A 19,306-nucleotide genomic window follows, 5' to 3' on the forward strand; every position below is an offset into this window, starting at 1 on the left:
GTATGACAATAATGTAAAATTTTAAATATACAAACATTTTTTGCAGTAAGTGATACTGAAATCAGTGAGACCTAAGAACAGAGAGAACAGTCAGAAGAAGGAAGAACAGAAGAACAATCTTGAATATATATTTTTTTCCTGCAGGTACAGTATGGAGAGAGGATCTACATGAGAAAACAGTGTCAGAGTCAGGAAGGTCTTCATTATGAAGACAAGCAATTTTATCAATGACTCTCCTCACTGGATGCTTTCCTTTTGTATTTCACTTCCAAATGAATTCTGGGAGCTGTGTGCCGTTGTCATAACAACAAGGTACCAGCTGGGCAATTTGTATGCAAATGGCATTGGGCTTGGCCTCATATCCCTGCCTATACCACAGGACCTGGTTGCCATGGGAATGCCCAACTCCTAAGTTGTTTTTTTTTTTTTTTACTTTTTTAGGGGAAAGGACCCAGCAGCATTTCTCTGGAAGGAGCTACATGGTGACATCAGCGAAAAGAGGCAGAAGTGTGAAGGAGGAGGTGTAACCTGACAGAGCAAGTTCAACTAGATTTTGAATTGGTGTGAAGCAATGAATTGGTTCTGTGCTTCCTGACTCAGCTGCCAGCAGATGGGCACACACAGTGCAGAGGCTCAGGTGGTCAGAGAAGGGTGTTCCGGACAGGACTCGGGCAGGGTCACCTCACAGCCCTGTGCTGGGACCCCACTGCTCTCACCCAAAGCTGAGCCACGGATGCCTACTTTTCATCGAAAACATAACCCTCCAAATTTCCTGCTGAAAGCCACTTCTCTGTGTGAGCCCAAGGTCACAAGGAGAACAAGCCTCTAAACTTTCAGTTTTAATGAAGAGTGGCTGAAAAGTGGCCAGCATAGGGGTGGAGTTTGGGGCCTTGGGTTTTTGAGCCTGCTGAACCTGGCCCAGGGTTGGAGGCGGGCAGGAAAGCTGGCTCCAGAAAGTGAACAGTGATGAGCCTAGTCATTCAGAAACTTGGCAGGCAGAAGGAAGCCAGCGCCTCATTAATTCAGCATGTCCAGGACGATTGCCTTCCACTCCTATCACTTCTCACTCTCTTTATTTGATTAAGAATTCATGCATCATCTCTTGTTTGCATCCCTATTCCACCAGGATGTGGAAGAGTGGCATCCGATGGGTCACGTGACCGGTCACAACAGTTTCCTTAGAGGGAGTGGATCATTTTGCCTGTGAAGGTGGTTGATCACAGCAGACAGTTTTGTTTCACACATTGTCACATCATTTCATCTGTTTATCTTGCTGTCAGAAAGACTCTGCCCTTCTTTGTCATTGACAGTGGCAACGTTGCCAGTGTTACAGTTCAGCCTCTAAACTCAAATTCTGTCACTGATCATGCCAATACTTGAAAAAAAAAATACTTTTTGGACAATCATTGACGCTGTTGAACTCTTTTTAGCATAATTACTGAAGATAGTAAAAGTGGCTCTACATCCCCAGTTACAATGTAACAGCTCTGTATTTCATCAGCAAGTTTAAGATAATAGGAAATAAAAAGGACCAGAGAGAGGCACCGTAATCCTATTTTGATTGATGCAGATATGCAGAGGCCCCCCCACCACCACCACCACTCCAGCTGTCAGTGTAAGTGAGAGCCATCTTGCTGCGGTTTATTTATTTATTTATTTATTTTTGTGGGTGGGGGGAAGGAACTGTATTGCTGCAGTTATTGGAGTACCATCACTCCTCCATCTCTGTCTCAAGGTCACTGCAGAGGAAGGGTGACAGGCTAGACAAACGCCAGGAGGTGCCAGCCATTTTGAGGGGAGGTTGGGAGCTTGATGAATCCAGGGAGGGAGAGGAAAGTGTGCAGCGAGGAGTAATAAGTCATTTTGTCAATGCTACAGCATGTTCTGATGTGTGGGCCGGGTTATTTTTTTTCCATTAGAAAAAGTGTGATAGAAGGAGACTGAGTGGAGCAAGCAGAAATGGGAGCCTTTGAGCCGCCCAGCATTGTGCTGGCCCTTTGAGAGTCCTATCTGTGTCTGCAGTACACACACACTGGGAGGCTGAGCTGTGGAGCAAGAGCAGGATGGACCAGAGCTGACTTAGCAGCCCTTCATCTGGACGGTAGTGCTGATGGGGAGGGATGTAGAGTGAGTACAGCCACACATAGAGCTATTATGACAAGTTACCATCCTTCATTTCAACCCACTCTCCATGTAGTTCCATGGTTTTTTTCAGCCAAATCCACATTTGCCATGGTGGGGTGGATTCTCTCTATATGCCTTGATATGGCTGAAAACACTCCTGTACACAGACATGGAAGAAATACCACGCTAAACATCAGCTGGTTGTATCATATAGTCGATATTTGTTCTACTCAGTACTGTACATTTGTGTCCCTGAAGCTCGCTTTCCTGTTGAGGGTCCACATTTTACACTGGCAGAGTAAGCTAACCAAGAACGATGTGACCTAATCCTCACATCTGCAAACCAACATACTTCAAGCTAGTTTTACACTTGATTTCCTTTAACGTGACACTTGCAATGTCTCATTGTGGTGTAATCTTCACTAAGTTATAGTTGTTATTTCTCCAGACCAAAGCTGCTGGCAGAAAAACCAAGGTGAGTTTTCATCATTACAAATGTGCAGAGATATGTCCCCTCTTTTCTGTGATGTTTACATCTAATGGAGGTGAAAGAGGTTTTCCAACAAGCAAATAAAGCCATTTGAGAAGAGGTTTTGTCCCTATAGTGAATGTGTATTTCTGTTAGAGTGCAAAGCAAGATGTCTAGTCTGTCGGTGCTGTTGTTCCACTACTATCTCTCTCCATTAACAGCAACCTGATTCTGGGAAACATGGGACACATGCTCTCTTTCTCTTTTTTCTTACTGTATCTCTATCACACACACAACACCAAAAAGTTGGGTCCCTATCCAAGTCCACCTTGCAATCATGTATCGGTTGGCTGAGATTGTGTGAGGAGATATGGAGTCTATCACAGAGCCCCTGCTGAGGTGAGAGTAGTGGACATGACAGGAGCTCAAGATTGGAGTCAGATACCATCCTGCAGATAATGTCCATTTAGGTTTGAGGAATGTCCACTATGGAGTGTAGATCCAAGTCCTCCACAATATGCTCTGCATGTCCTAAGGGGAAGCAGCATCAGGGTCATGATGTCTACATGCACAAGGAATTCAGCTGAGATGTGAGTCCCTATGATCCCAGGTTACAGTTGTTTTCCTCAATGTGAAACCAGGTTTGCTAGCGATAATGAAACAAGGTGTAACTGATGTAGGGTTGTCCACGGACATCAGACAGTGGTTAAGCAGAGCAGCATTGTCAGATCTGGTGGTGACTAACATTCACAGCTACTATATAGAAAGGGCTTCATTTACCCACTCTCCAACGTAGTAATAGCCTTAGCAGCTGATATGTGACTTGACTCTGTTCATTATACTGATAGGAAGAAACCAGGAAAATAAAGTAAAGCGATACATGCTTTCTTTCTATAGGTTTTTCTTTCTAAACTTTTTCTTACAAACCTTTATAGCATTGACAAATGCTATAAATATTAGTTTTCATCAATAAACCCATTAGTTACAACTTACAAACAGTTTGTAAAGAGCTACAAAGGAGCTGAACAATACAAAGGTTTTGTGGATGAGCACCAGCCAAAATTTTTCACAACCTGTCAACCCAAATGTTGTTCTTATTAATAGCGTATTAGTGATAAGTAAGGAATTACCAAATGAGAAATTAATAATTAATAACCCCAGTATTAAAGAGTTTATAAATTATGACTCATTAAAAAGTCTTCGCAGCAAGCTATTTCAGTTTTATTGGCTCACTGTTTTTACAAAGTGTGACAGAAATGTGTTTATTCTTATTGAATTAATCACTTTCTTGTCATTTCTAACTGAATTTCAGAGTTTAATTCTCTTTGTCCATAGAAACATTTCCTCAGTACGTGGTAAATCGTCCCCGAGCCCCCTTCTAACACATGACTGAGGCCAATGTAGCTGCTTCACCCACCTTCCTCTCCATCAGTGGTTTGTATCCCCCCCAACCATTGGCCAATCACACTGGCTCATCTGCGGGGAAGCTGAAGCCATTAAGCAGCCAACACACTCTGGTGAATCTCCCTGTTTAATTGCCTGATAGGGCTTGTGATATTTTTATCAGCTGTCCTGTGGTGGATGGCTGCCGTGAGGGGAGACGTGTGTGTGTGTGTGTGTCTTTACATGTCATGCCTCGGTACACCTCTGACAAGAGAGCTGCCTGTTTGCTGCAGGAAACCCTGAGCTCCTGTGCACCTGCATATCAAACTGTGTGACCCATTCTTTCAGCCGTGACATAGCACAGAACATCCATACCTAAATACAGCGATGGCTTTGACGCCTCATCATCGTTGAGCATCATGATAATGAATCATGCCTGCAGCACTTTGGATCTTTGTTATATATGATCACTGACAAATATTTTCCCACATACAGTATACAGCTGTTCCACCACTCTGGCGACAGGAGGGTGTTTTCATATTTGTGTGGTTTAAAGATGAGTCTGGAAATATGGTGGATGGATTTATCACTCCAGACTGCTATCACTATCAGATACGGTGCTTTTTCCTGCCTAGAGACTTATATATATAGATACACAGGTTCCTCTGACCCTCTCTCTTACTAACACACACACACACACACACACACACACACACACACACACACACGTAACGCTACAACTTCCCTGCTGGCTGTTTATTAACTGTATGTTTGTCCACAGTCAGAGTGATTTAGTGGCTTTGGAGAGAGGTGAAGGGAAAAAAGAAGTGTCAGTGGGGGAGCTACAGAGAGAGAGAGAGAGAGAGGCAGCATAGGATCCTATATGGAGCTTAAGAGTCAACTAACTACCAACCAACATAAAACCAGGGGGAAAACCAATTCTGTAATTTTTCCAGCTGGGTTTTTGGCAGGGGATTAGGAAGTGGATTTCACCTCCATGGGATATCTTTCAGTGCAAGCTCTATCTTATGTGGGAATTATTGAACTGGCTCAGCAACTCTCCTCCGTGCAGTTTGAGACATTTCACTGAGGTCATTCCACACACTGATTGGATACAGCTAGTTAGTCACACTTTCTCACAAAGCAAGCACAATTTGTCCTCAATAGGCTACATGTAAAACTCCAAACCCTTGAAAAATACACGAAAGCATCTGCTCCATGCTTCATGTAAAGTCTTGATTTTTCCTTACCATATTTTCTGAGTGGGCAGCAGCATCAGCAATAATCTTACCAATACAAACAATAAAAGAAATCGTAATCTACTCCACTCTCAAAAGATTCTCTAGCAATATAAACAAGATTTGCCTACTTTCTAAACTCCTTAGTCACCATTGTTAAGTCTTCCAAGCTGTCTGTCCTTGCACAGCAAATATGCAGTTTACTATGGTAACAGCCACATATTTACCTTCTGAAATTCAAGTAATTTTTTAAACAGGTCCTTGATTTCAGACAGACTTCAGACTTCTATCTGAATTTTGCCATCAATGACAACAATTGTGAGCAGATTTGATCAGCTGCTGCTAAGTAGCTAAATAATCTAATATTAGCATCACGAGTAGGTTAAAAAAAACTGTCTTCAGTAGATTTGCTAATGTGTCTAGCTGACTCATCTCAAATCAAGAATCTTAAATATGCATATTAACAGTTGCATGTCATAGCAGTCTTACCAGTTGGCGATCCATGTAGAGGGTGAATTAACTCAAGCAGGAATTAATCTTCTTTGTCTTGAAAGGGAACCCAGTGCAGTGCAGACTCCTGCTTCAGTAAACTTAAAGTGAGAGTTCAGGTTATTTGATGTGGGGTTGTGTGATGTACTTATCTATAGTCAGTGTGTTACCTGCAGGGACAGGGCCATCTGCAAAATTGTGTTCTAGCCACTTAAAAAAATGCCCACAGAAAAAAACTCATATCAGTTTAAGTGTACATTTTATTATTATATGTGTTTATATTTTCACTGCTTTATCTCGCTGAGACCTTTCTTTTGGAACTGCAGTATGTGAAATGTGGAACTATCGTAATACTATGCACTGTATTACTCTGCAGCTCAGCTGTTTGAGTCAGACAGAGCTAACCATAGTTGTGCTTGTGTGTAGGAATACAGTAGTAGCTCCAAAAGATAGGGATGTGTGATGCCAAGATGAAATGGTTAAAATATAAAAAATATAGCATGCACTTCAACTGACATTAGCTTTTTTCTGTGGGCATGTTTTTAAACGGCTAAATATGTTTTTTTCCTGTCCCCGTCCACAGCAGTACATTGCTACCAGCTGCTTCTCTAAACTGGGACAGCACTGATCCTAATCTACTGGAGGTAATATGCTGACTTTAGTTAAGTACCCCACACAATCCCACGTCAAGTAACCTGAACTATCACTTGTGTTTCTGCCCTTACAACAGCTTACACACTGACACATAAATATAGTGAATAGAATGGTAGTAATAGTAGTATATCCCTCTGAAACGCAGTGGAGTGGAAGTATAAAGTACCATAAAATGGAAACACTGAAGTACCTCAAAAGTGTACTTAAGTATGGTACTTTGAGACACAAAATTGTCATACATTAAAAAATAATACAACCACACATTTGTCCATCATTTCAGTTCTTGGAACAGGTTCGATTTTCAAGCTTGTTTTTTTTTTTGCATCTGTCAAAAGCGTTTGGATAATTGTATGACCACCAAGAGCCACAGAGAGCTCTTTGTGCTCCCTTTGACAGACAGCTTTGAGGAGTACTATCCAATGTGTTTGATAAATGTAATACTACTTTGACATTCCCCAAATTCCCCATAACTACATAAGAGCAGAACAGAGCCTCTAATGTCACCCTAAACAAGTAGCATCCAGGACCAGTTTGCAGTGGGGAAATATTGCCCAGTAGACGTGCAAGTCGCAAAATGGGCCTTTCTTAAAAAAACATAAGCTGTTAACACACAAACTAATGTATGCTGCTTTCAAATGAAGCCTGTGTCCTCATGGTCATGTACATGGTCATTTTTTGATTCTTTCCATGAAATGTTGACTTTGTATTTCAATGCCATGCAGAGGAAATGATAAATGAAACGACAAAGATAATCATTTTTACTTATGTTACTCAGTGTAGCTACTGTTATTGCCCTCTCAAACACAGTAATTACCAGCTGATCAAACATAATTTGGCTTGGCGCAGTGATGCATGTCAGCTCCTGAAAATGCAGGATGCAGGGAAATATATTTTCAGATTTAATGAGAAATGTTTGGAAGAAGATGCGTTTGAGATGTGGTTGGCACCAACAGGAGACCCACACAAAGCAATTTCATGGCCTCCGCCATTTCTGAAAATGTCAGCAAATGTCAACAACTTGTGAGCTTTCAGAAAATTCAGGGGTCCGAGGTTGAGAATACCACAAAAAGGAGGAGAGGCATCCAGTGTTCATAGGATTTTGTGAACACGGCAAACACAACCCCATTTGAAGGCAGCAGCGGTTAGCTAATGTTGTGCACCTTGGTCTTGGAAATAACACTCACTTTCAGTTAAATGGTAAATGGACTCCACTTAATGCGCCTTACAATGGAAGCCACATACACCCACTCATACACATTCATACAGCATCTTTTCCTACAAATAATGCTCTGCTCTACCATAGACACACACTCATACACTGATGATACATTGGGGGCAACTTGGGGATCAGTATCTTGCCCAAGGACACTTTGAAACGCAGACTGGAGGATGTCTGCATTTCGAAATGGTTGGGAATCAAACCACTGATGTTCCAATGAGCAGACAACCTGCTCAACCTCCTGAGCTACAGCTCAGGAGCTCACAGTAAAATAGCTAACTGGACCCTGCTAACATCTTCAGCTTATGTTAGAGTGCTTTAATCCATTCATTACACTTTTGCTTGGGTTTTTGGTTTTCAAAAAGTCAAAAACCGAGATCCAAAACTCTCCAAATTGCTCTTAATGGAGCCCCTTTACTTGCTGTGCCTGGATATGGTTGCTAAACTGTGATTGGACGATCACTGTTCAGGGGACGGGGTTAGAGAACAGTCAGTTGGGTGCACAGAAAATGCAAGAGGGGGCAAGTGTAGGTCAATTAGAAAAACAACACTGCTGACTCTCCCGATCACCCCAGCAGAAAGGAGCATGTTAATCATCTACATTTCTTTGTGGCTGACACATAATCATGAAATATTCAGAGTTTAACTCCCTCCTTTAATCCCAACGGTCGTGCCAGGATTAGAAAGGAAGCAGAAATGGGTTTTCAAAAACGCCGCCTCTTTCTCTCCCTGTTCATTTGTCTCTTCTTCCCACTCTTCAGAAACACACACACACACACACACACACCTGTGGTACACTCACCCCTGCCACAGACACACTCCATCACTCGTCCATCACCTCACAGGTCTTTTTCTCTCCCCAGCACAACCCTCTCACATCCACCTCCTCCTTCCAACACTATCTCTGACCCGGGTTCTCTCCTTCACCCCCTCCTCCATCCCTCTTATCAAATACAAAACACACACATTTGCACATACTGACATACTTTCAGGTTTTGCGTCCTGGCACGCACACATACACACATTCATAGACACATGCAAAGAGCCACAGTCACATATATAAGCACACACACAATACATTTTTTCCCCACTCCTCCCTCTTGTTGTTTTTCCTGTTTTGCTCTGGGGAAGTTGGCACTGAACTGTGAATCCACTGCTGTGAGCTATATGGTTACACACTTACATATACACACACAGACAATTAACATGCAATATAAATCTTGCACATTTTGCATATAAAAATGATTCCCTGTGAAACACCTAAGGAGGAAACATCAAAGGTACAATAGCTCAGAAGGATCCACTTCAGCTAATGAAAGTGAGTCATCCCACAAATTAGCATCAGCTTCCTTCATGTTATGTAAAGACTATAGCCCCGATGAAACCTGCTTCATAGCTGGCTGTTGCAACGGATACAGATAGACTGAATTATGTAGTAGACATCTGATTCTCAACCATGTTGCTTTTTTGTAAAAACAACAGCATGAGTTGTTTCAGCAAATACCCCAATATCACAAATATTTACATTCAAAAGCTCTACTGAAGGAAATATTACTCTTCTCTGCTAGGAGCGAAGGAGGAAGTAATGTGATATTGTTACACAGGCAGCAAGGAGGAGGTCAAGATGGTTGAGTCAACAAAACAAAAGGAGTCTGCTGTTGATTTTCTGTTTCCTGGCAGTCCACAATGGTTTCTTATACCATAACCACAATCATCCCCTGACCTTAGCCAAGTGGTTATCACGTTAACCATGACAACAAAGGTGCTCCAACCTTAAAGGGGAATTCCACCCACTTCACACGCTAAAGTCCACTTACAGGCCTTGTGGAGTACTACTCCATATGTGAGAAAAGTTGTAAGAAGTCTTTTGTGACCCTAGATGGATCTGTGCAAAGAAATGATAAATTACCTGAAGAGATGTGACTTGAGGCAAAATCCACTAGGGCTGAAAAAAAAAATTTGGGGTTGTGGGTTAGAAAGAAGTGAGCTTATCAGACCTCTGTAGTGCGCTTCTCATTTCAGCTTGAGGCTGACAGATTGAGGTTACATTAACAAAACATAACACGCCCAAATCGCCAAACAAATTGACTAGTTTAGTTCATTGGGCTACGTCACAGGCACTTCTGTGGTCCCGAAGATGTCTCTGCTCTGTGAAGCGTTTAAATCCAGTCTTTAGGAGCTGTATGTATGTTTTCTCTGCTGCCTAACATGGTTTCTTGCTGGGAGCAGGTGGTGGTGATTTTGATGACCTCGCTTACTAAAACCTTCAGCCATGGTTGCACTTACAAGACAAGAGGTTAGAATACAACTGATCAATACTACTTTTTCATGCTCATGCCGAACTGAGAGACAGACTGGACACTCACTGTTGCAAAGTAGTTTTATGAGACTAGCTGGTTAGCATGCTAATTTCAGTAGAGGAAAAGAAGTGATAGAAATTGGCATTGCTATACACTGCTGGGGACATCTCTTGGCAGAAGAATGAAGGAAGGACATTTGATGCTGGTGTGGCACACTGGGGCCACATCATCATAATTTGAAATCCTCATTGAATGGGGCACCAGTCTCAGAAGAGACAAAAATTTATGAATTCATAAATTAAATTGATCACTCTAATATCAGAAGTCGTGACTTATCAATTCAATGGATCTCTAGTCTCTACTTTTAAGTAACACAACAGCACAACGACTGACTTTCAGAGATTTATTAGCTACACTACTATTTACAGGGTAAATGCAATGATAACCAGGATGAAAATGGGGCAGAAGAACAGTTTAAGCAATGGTGGGAGAGAATGTGTGGTCGCTATTTACAAATATGGTATACAACTAAATGACAAGCTATTATTATGCCTAACAATGGAATCTGATGATTGAATATTATTTTAACTCGACATCAACCCAGTCATGAGCAGAATGGTAAGATCTCACCAACCGCGAGTTGACTGTAGCTGGAGACTCGGCTTGAACCAAAGCAGCTGAGCAGTAATCTTGACGGCGGGATCTGGGTGGATGCTCCCTGAGGTGTCATCTGTTACCAAGGTGACGGTTCTGTCGGTGTCGCTCCGTGGTTTCATCTTCAGGTGCCATGAAGTCTGGTGATTTCTTTATAGGCTTCTCTGCAGGCGGTCGTGGGCAGATCGTGTTGATCTGCCTGCGTCTCTTATATAACGCCCTAATTACTTAACTTTAGAGGAGACTGCCTTTGGCCAGGCGGCTCTGAAATAACCAAAAATCTTCAAAAGTAACTAATTAAGTTACTAAAAATAAAATATAGTCTGCTGTTTGATTCAGTTGGTTTTGACTTGACTTAGAAAAATAAAAGATTGCAAGTAGACTAGGAAAAGTTACTTGGAGCATGTGGCGGAAACGTTGATCCTCTAGGGATGACCTTTTTTCCCATGGTCTGGACATATGTTTCTGTGACCTGCTAAAAGTTGGTCTGTTTGTGGAAGAGGTGTCCTTTGTCCCTGTTTCCTTTCAATTTGATAGTTTTATGATGGGGAGAGTGAGAAAGTGTCAATTTCATGTCCATAACTCTGCATGTCCTTCCTATGAACTTCTTTTATTGGCTTGTGGCTGATGCCAGGCCGGGTATGTCTGCTACACAGGACCTGAAACGTTTCTTCTAGACAGGTAAGTAAACAGCTGCTAATGCTAAGGCTGGCTCTGTAGCCATTGCAAAAACTTACATAAAGCATATTTAAACAAGCTGAGCAGCTACGCTCTGCTCTTCTTCTGTCGGTTAAGTCTGCTGTGGCAAGCTAGGGACAAACTGTGGAAATATACTGTATGTGGATTAAACATTCACACAGAAACACAGCTGACAGACAACACATAAAGAATATTAAACATCTTTACTTTTCCTTAAAGGTGGTGGTAATCAATATTTTTATTATTACAATGTATCAAATGACAATGTGACAACAATCAGAGAGTCAAATTTGTCCCCCAGGAGTTAGCAGAGATCAAAAGCAGATCTCATTAAGAGTCAATGTTGGATTTACATTCCCTGAGTGGCCAGAATTACACCTCCAAAATAAATGATGGTGTTTCTCCATAACTTTTTCTCCATAACAAGTGCCATATCAACTTAAAATGTGATAAGTCAATGTTGTGTTCACAACTTGTAGTGTAAGAAATCAGTTGCAGGTTTATCACTAACCAAATGATTTTTGATGTGCTCCTAACTCTAACCAAGTCATTTTTGTGCCTAAACCTAACCAAACCTTGTCCATAGGTGAATAGATCAGAAAACAGATTCAGTTTTGCAACACTGACTTGAGAACAATTTTGTTGCATTCTTGAATGAATGAAATCTGTTTTGTTTGTTCCTCACGGTTTTACATCTGTAGCTCTTCTGCTGTCAAGAGACTGACATTAATAGTCCAACTTTGCAGTGCTGACAGGCGGAGTGAGAGAATGGCAGCATCACCAAATGCCTGAATGATCTGCACATCTCCTAAAGCAGTATGTGACTTGAGTCCTTGTGAAGTCATATTGGCAAAAGAGCAGAAATCATTTCAAAGTGCCCTTTGCAACAGCAGCCAAAAGAGGACCCGACGTGGTCAATAAGGTATGTCAATCCATACCCAGGTATTTTAAAATTTAGACCATGTAGCTATTGTGTTAAATGTAATTAATTTTGCTGAAGGTCTCCCTCGTCGCCCACCGCCTGAGACCACCTCTCATTCTTCTCTCTCCTCCTCCCTCCACAGCCCTCTCTTTGTGAATGTGCTGCTGATTGTTCTACAGCCCTTTAAGCCTTAAAGTTAGATCTATTTCTGACTCTTCAGCACACCAGAGGTGGTCGGCGACAGGGAATTTTATGTCCCATAATAAGAAAAATCATTCATTGAAAGGCCTGTCAGGCCGCTATAGTATAAAGGTCTAACAATCACAGCTAATTCTGATTTCGCTCAGTGCTGGCACATGTAACAGCTCTCCTGGGCGATATGACATAACATTACAGGCCACTTGACATAAGGAGGATCACTGAAATGTTGGCTGTGACTCTTTCACCGTGTGCGTTCCATCTGTTACCTGGTTGACGGGGAAACATTTTGTTTATAAATTTGAGGCATGCATCAGAGTATAAGATTGCCACTGCAGGAATGCTCGGTTGGTTGCGTGTTTGTTTGTTTTTTCAACTGGTTAAGGACTTAATTGGTTGCCTCTCACCTCACAGGATTATCTTAATGAGGTCTTTGAGTTTGCTCCAACCACATTTGGTATGAGCTTGGAATCCATTACACGAATGGGCCATATTTTTTCCCCTCCCACCAGTAGCTAAGACATTCATTTGCAGGTGAGATGAAGCATGGAGGTCAGCAGGGCCACCATGACATTCGGAGCTTTGGCTGGCTGACTCGAAAATTGCTCCTCTTCTCTCTTCCCCTCCAAGAGCGGTTCCGCTCAACAGACTGGCTCTTCTGCAAAATTATAATTATCAGAGTCAGTAATGACACTTCAAACTATCTTAATTATTCTGAACAATGGCTAGTCCTGCACTAGTGTAATTAAGCCTTTCTAGATGCATATGGAGGATGATAATTTGATCCTGGCTCCCTTGGCTCTTCATGGCTGACTCTCACACTGCCATGATTTTATCACAAAATATATTGTGCTGCTAATATTTATTTGGTTTCAGAGTCAAAGAGAAAATGAAGAAGCTCTGTGCTTTTCAGCTCTCTCTCGGTGCTGGAAGAGGAGCCATGGCAGGAACACGAGCCTAAAAAGACAGCCAATCAACACACTCCACTCTGAAGCCTGGCGATGGTTTAGTTAGTACAAGGCTATTTACTGTCAGAATTTAAACCCACATGATTTATGGTATGGCTGCCCGTGTCTGCTTTTTCTCCTTAGTTCAAAGGATGAGTCTGGCTGCAAAATGCTCAAGGGCATGGGCTAATATGATAAACAGGGAACAGAGGCTGCAGGCTTTGGGGGGGGGGGGGGGGGGGGGGCTTCTGCTCTCTACAGTTTACTCTCACTCTGTGAAAAGCCAGTGATGGCGTATGGTGAGACTTTCAGCGTCTCCGGAGCCAAAGGGGGAAGGGGCATATGAGAAAGGGAGATCTTTTTCTCCATCAGCTCTCACTGGGGGAAAGGAGGAGGAGGAGGAAATGGAGGAGGATGGTATTGCAGGGATCACTGGTCATGGAGGATTATAATTGCTAAAAATAAGAAAATGGTATTTTCCTCTCTCTCAAATGAGTTCCTCTGGGTTTCTTTTCTTATTTTTATTTTTAGAAGAGAGATATTTTATGAAATATGCAGGATTCATCCCCTGAACTATATAGCCTGCTAATATATTGAGATGTATTTGGTTCCTCTGCAAAATGTTTGTTGTGGAGAGAAAACTATATCAGCTTACTGTTCAGCATTTCAAAACCCAGCACTTAACATCACTCATTTAAATTAAAACCCCAAATATCCACGGGAATATTTTACTCTCATGCCAGCGATCAGTTAAGTGGAGCGGGGGTTATATTTTGGAAATAGAGGATACCACATTTTGGAATGAATCTCTGCAATTCAATCTCAAGGACCAATTTAATAAACAATATTTAAATATTTTATAAGCATCGCAAGATGGATCTAAGCCTTCCTAGTCAGAAGTAGGCACCTAACTGTATCAGGCTCTGATGGTCTGTCTGGACAGGGCAATAGGTTTTGCTTAGAAACTGCCATTTAATATGGACTGTTAGCAGATGGCAGAGTGACAACTTGAGCTGTTGGTTCTTGTGTTGACATATCACAGTGGGGTCATAGCTCAAGGCATCACATCAAAGTCTGTCTCCCTCACTTCCAATTAACACTCACCCAATGACCTGGCAACAACCAGAAAATGTTAATGAAAGTGCAATGTAAATGCAGCAGTGGTGAAACTACCACCAAAACCACAATGTAAAAATATCCCATGACAAGTAAACATTCTTAATTTTAAAACCTCTGTATTCTCAGCAAATTGTACTTGAAGTATCAAAAATAACTCACTGGAATAAAAACACAACTATATTATATATTACACTATAATACTGTTAATACTGATGCGTCAATGTTTACATTGAGTAGCATCTTACTGTTGTAGCTGGTTGGGGTGGAGCAGGTTTTTAACTATTTTACTTTTGTTTTAACTACTGTATACAGTTAGCTAGCATAGTCAAGTGGTTCCCAATCTAGGGATCCTACCCCTCCAAAGGGTCATAAGATAAATCTGCAGGTAAATGGTAAATGAAGGGCATTAATATAGCACTTTTATTTAGAGTGCTCTACAATGTTGACTCTCATTCATATACCAATGGGAGTGAGCTACCATGTAAGGCACTGGCATAACCACTGGATGCCACTCTGGGACTCAGCGTCTCACACTTGAGCATGTGACTCTACAGCTTCAAACTGTCATTTAAATGAAACCATGTATCATTTGTGTTTAATTAAAACTCCTAAGCTGAAAAGTCGCTTGTCAAATAAATGAGTAAAAAGTACAATATTTCCCACTGAAACTTTCCTCTACCTCTAAGTAGGGCACATATGGCCCATTTCTGACCATCATGATTTTGCAGCAGGGGAGGGAAGGAGTGAGCAGAGGACTGGGTATATTTTTTAGGGGTTGGCAGTGCAAGAGGCAGAGAGGGGACATCAGGTTGCCAACCTGTGGCCGTCTTTCTGATGTTATCCATGCGTATGCTTTCATGAACTTAACCCCAGGGGGCACACACATATGCAAATACGCAGAGTCACCCACATGCATGGACACACACATGCACACTGACACCAAAAGAAAAACTTTCAGCCTTGCACATCAAAAGCTGGAGCACTGCAAAGTTGGCATTTGGACAATATTTGTGAACAAACTGGCAGATGTCAAAAGGCTTTGACGGCAGGGTTTTAGAGGGAAAAAAACTCTAATACGGATGTGCTGTAGTTACTGTGTGTTTCTGAGTGCTCTGGGGCGTGTGCTGCCAAAAAATATAGTGCCAAGCCTGCATGCTATGAGCGTGAGAAGATCTGGAAGGTAAAAACGTTTTCGTTAAAAACAAACTAGCAAATATAACAGGTCTGTTGGATAGGGAAAAAGAAAAAAGAGGATGTTGGGAGCCAGATACTGGCATTTTTTAGGTACTGAATTTATATAACTCTACTTTTGATCCACTATTGCTCTGATCAGATCTAAGACTTTCAGGACACTCAAGTTTCTCCCCTCAGGTCGACTCATATCCACCCAAATCCCCATGTCTCTCTTAAAGGTCACTATTAAAATATTTTCATTTATATTAAAACACTGTGGCAGCCTTTCTCCCACTTTCTTTACCAGTGCATAGTTGAGAGGGGGTATCTGGAAAAAAATACAGAAAAAACTTGAGACACATGTATATACAATGCTTTAACCCTGAGGCCTGCAGGCTAATGGTAGGATTAATTACTGTTGAGTTTGACCCAAGGAGAACTAGAGCAGATTATCCCAGATGCTGCAGAGGAAGGCATTAGTGCTGGTTGTCTCTCTATGGCAGCAGAGAGACAGCCACCTCAACCGAGTGAGGATGTCACCATGACCTCGCTGATCTGGCCCGTTGCACAGAACCACACAGAGACAGCATACAAGAGGCTCACGTGGCAGCAGCGGTCATGCACCGTTTACACCACACTCCTGTGTGTGTGTGTGTGTGTGAGAGAGACTGTGTCTTCTTTTTTTGCAGCTGTAAGCCAGCTCCTCTCCTCTCAGCAAGCAGGCATCAGAGGAGGAGAATAATGTGTAATTACAATAGACAATCTAAAACAAAGCCCTTCACTTTCAATGAGTTTCTCTTGGAGAAGGGAAGGTTACCTCAAGGGGGAATTCTAATGAAGCAGATGGCTGAGTGCTCACAGGGGCAGACGCAGACTGTCCTCCTTTTTACAGTCTGCCAACATTTCCAGTGTTCTGAGGAGCTTCACCTGTCTCTTGACCGCTCTTTGTGTGCATCTGAGAGTGAGTGTGTGTGTATGCAAAAGCCTTTTGCTTATTGACACATCTCACAAGATGGAGGGAAAAAATAATGAGTAACCTCACAAAGTCACACTTCTCCTGCAGCCAGCTGCACACATGTATGCACAGGTAGGTGAAAGCCTACAATAAAAATGGTGTCAGGCTGCCCTACTGAGGTGTACATATTACACTGTGCTATGTCTAAGCAGCTTTGTGTTGCACAGTTGAGAGCATGCAAACAACAGAGAGAAAAAACACTCCAGGTGGGTGTTCCTTATATTTTATTCTATACCGTTTTATTTCATCCAGTATGTGTGCTTATCGACAATGCAGTTTTTGCCTCACTCCTTTCACTGCCACACAAACTATGAGCCATTGCTAGTGTGTGTGTCTGTGTGTGTGTGTGTGTGTGTGTGTGTATGGTTGTCCTGTGGGTCAGCGCAATGTCCCGTAGGTGCACATCCAGTCACACCATACCTGTGCAGTTCCCTTATTGCTTTTTCCCATAGTTCCAGTGTTAAATGCAGAAAAAATAGATATCCATTGATCAATAGCAAAGCGGTCAAAATACTGTCCTCCCCAAAAGGCTGCGTGTCCTTGTAAGATGTGTTGAACCAGTCGCTGCCTTCATGAAACAAAAAGGTTGAGCCTTCAGGTAGAAAGTCTTGGTCTGTAGCATCATGTAACGAAGATGTCCCACTCCTGCGCCGCGCCAGAGTAGGGAGGTTATACAATGACAATGACATATTTCCATACAAATCATGGACATGTAATGAATTCTGTACATACACACAGTTTGGTGAACATTGCTTATTAGTATCTGTTATGATGATGACATCACTTATTATGAGAGTCTAAAATAAATACAGAAATATAAATAGGTCCTATGGAAATATATAAATCAGTATAAGTAAGTATCTTGCCAACATTATGTTCCCAACGTCAGATTAAGTGGAATTATAGTACATACTTCAGCAAATGAAAGACAGCTTTGAGAAGCAGGATTTTTTATGTAAACCCTTATCTCTCCAAATACAGTACCCCACCACATCTTTAATCCAGTGAAAAGCAGCCTCACCTTTAGCTTCAACACAGGATTTTCCGATCAGCTGCAACCAATAGAGAAACAATTGTACCATGTGTTTCCAGACCCAAATCTAAGACTCTAATTTGTATATTTGTTAGATTACAGAATCAAGTCAAATTTCATACATGAACAAGCTGTAAAGTAGCATGAATGAATGATTTTATATTGACAGCTACCGGCTACTTAGCTGTACAGGGTTGTTACTCGGAAGGATCTCAAGGTGATACAGTCTTTTAGTGAACTTATATGCACCCCACTGTTACATGATATCCCTAAACTGGGTCATATCCAGGCTACACTGGCCAACAGCCCACTCTGTGGTCAAAGTGACATTACTGTTGTGTTATTCCATCTCAGTGGAGCAGCAGCAAAAGAGGTCAGTTGTATTAGACACTATGATAAACAGACCTTTTCACCACATATAGCAATCTTCATATCATATCCAATCATACTGAGGTACACTGTTATATGGAACACCTGATTCTGGTGCTTGTGCATGAAATAAATTGAGCGTTTGTGGATGGGTAGGGGGGGAATTTGTGGTTATGAATGAGTAACGAGGGCCTCGGAAAAAACGCGCCTTTTTCTCCCCTGAGAAATTGCAGGTTCAATTCCGCTGCTGCTACATCTAATCCTCAATCATAGCAAATGATTTCATTAGTGTGCATCGCTGATTCACCAACACATATTCATGGGCGAGTAGGGCGGCACAAAAGGAGAGGGAGGCTAAGATTAGGCGGCGAAATTGGAAGTGCACCAAACAGAATCTGAGAATGCTGCATTACACAAACAACCATGAGTTGGAGAAGGTACAGAGGTGCCAGCTCTGTGAAGGGACAGTTGCACTGAAATGTAGAAACCTGCTGGCTGCTACACAACACATTTGGCTATAGCGCCAACAGCAGGGCCAGATCCAGGTATGGCCTCAGGCAGAAAAAAAGATGAATAACTTCTGCCAGACATTATGTGTTTACATTAATTTAGCATTTTAACCCAAAATACTCAGTTTCAATTTCTAGACTAGGTTGCCTGACTTAGATTAGTTATTAGTTGAAACAGAGCAACCATTTCATACAAATGCACGACGTTAAAATTAAAAATCCCTTACAGGATCAAAACAGAGACATGTCAGGCACTTTCCCACTGTCTCCTCTGGACTGATTTCAGAATAGCCTAGCTTGCAGCGTTTGGACAGACTGCTGGCAGCTGTCGTGATCCTTCATCTGCCCTTCATTGCTATTTCCTCTGTCGCCCTCAAAAAGCCGTTTTCTTCCCCTGTTCAGATGGGTGACACAGGGAGACACAATGGAAATCGTTCCCTGCGTGAGCGAGTGAGTCGCAGTTGTTTTTCTTTATTCGCCCCTCTCAAAAGACACAAAGTTTAAAAGCCTCCTTATGTAATTCCCAGCTCATTCCTCAAAAAAACAAAAAAAACAACAACAAAAAAATACTACATTATGCTACAGATGCAGCTGCAACAAATAGTCTGGAAGGGAATAGCAAATCCCTTGAAGTATAAACAATAGTGTCAGGTGAAAATCTTGTTACTCCAAATTTCAAGAACCTACAGCTTAAGAAACCTCGTTTCATTTCTATTACATGATTTCAAAGCTGCATGGTTATCAATCAAAAACTGCTTTTCCTATTTTCATTTAAAAAAATTCAGTTTTCTT

The sequence above is a fragment of the Trachinotus anak genome, unplaced genomic scaffold (genome assembly GCF_046630095.1).
Source record: "Trachinotus anak isolate AG129_WGS33_773 ecotype Australia unplaced genomic scaffold, CSIRO_AGI_Tana_v1 ptg000011l, whole genome shotgun sequence".
Classification (NCBI taxonomy): domain Eukaryota; kingdom Metazoa; phylum Chordata; class Actinopteri; order Carangiformes; family Carangidae; genus Trachinotus; species Trachinotus anak.